Raw genomic sequence first — 963 nt, forward strand, 5'->3', positions numbered from 1 at the left:
ATATTTATTTCCTCCCTTCCTATATTCTGCTATCAATTGATATTCAGTGTGAAATTATATTTATTTCCTCCCTTCCTATATTCTGCTATCAATTGATATTCAGTGTGAAATTATATTTATTTCCTCCCTTCCTATAGAGGTTAATTGTTTGGGGTCATTACCCATTAAACTGACTCATGTTAAAGCGTGTTAAACTTCAGTTAAAACCGTCGGAAAACTCCAGAGCATTAAAAAACTTTTTTAAATGACTCTTGGTTCCAACCAGTAACGCTGACAAGATTGCCCTCTACACGGAGAGTTTTGATCCCTTCTCCTTGAATGACATCGTTTAAAACAGGACACCAACAGGTCATTTTGCTTTCATCGTGTTAGTCTATCATGGTGCTGCTTTTTTATCTTTTTGGAGACTAGGAAACAATGATGCAACAACCATAATAATGCAATGACTGCAAACTGCTAACGTTGCTAATTATATATTCAGACAAATGAGTGAACACACCTGTTAAATTCCTTGCAAGAAAAAATAAAAATAAAGGGGTATGAAAATAATGATTAGTCAAGACAACTTGAGGATTATATGTGTAAAATACCAGGTTATGGCTCCTTTAAAGAAATATTAATGGTTTTTCAGACTCATTTTTCAGATTTTAGCTGCTATTCAAGAATATTTTCATTTTTAGAGTTTCATATAGTTTCACGAGCCAGGCTTTGAATGCAGAAAAACCCTTGGATAAATACTGATAATTGGTGGACAGTAAAAACAGACCTGGACTAAATCTCACAAAAACTTGAAACTAATTAAAATACTGAATGTGTCGACTTTAAGTCATTAAAAGAGCTACATGCTGAACAATGTTGGCACTACTAATCTAAACATTCATGACTCAAATCAAAACAGATTACATCCAAGAAAATTATGAACGTAGACAATTTCAAAAGTATCACTGCTAACCTGCCTGAAAC

This window comes from Cyprinodon variegatus, unplaced genomic scaffold (genome assembly GCF_000732505.1).
Source record: "Cyprinodon variegatus isolate N-32 unplaced genomic scaffold, C_variegatus-1.0 Scaffold144, whole genome shotgun sequence".
In the NCBI taxonomy this organism is placed as follows: Eukaryota; Metazoa; Chordata; class Actinopteri; order Cyprinodontiformes; family Cyprinodontidae; genus Cyprinodon; species Cyprinodon variegatus.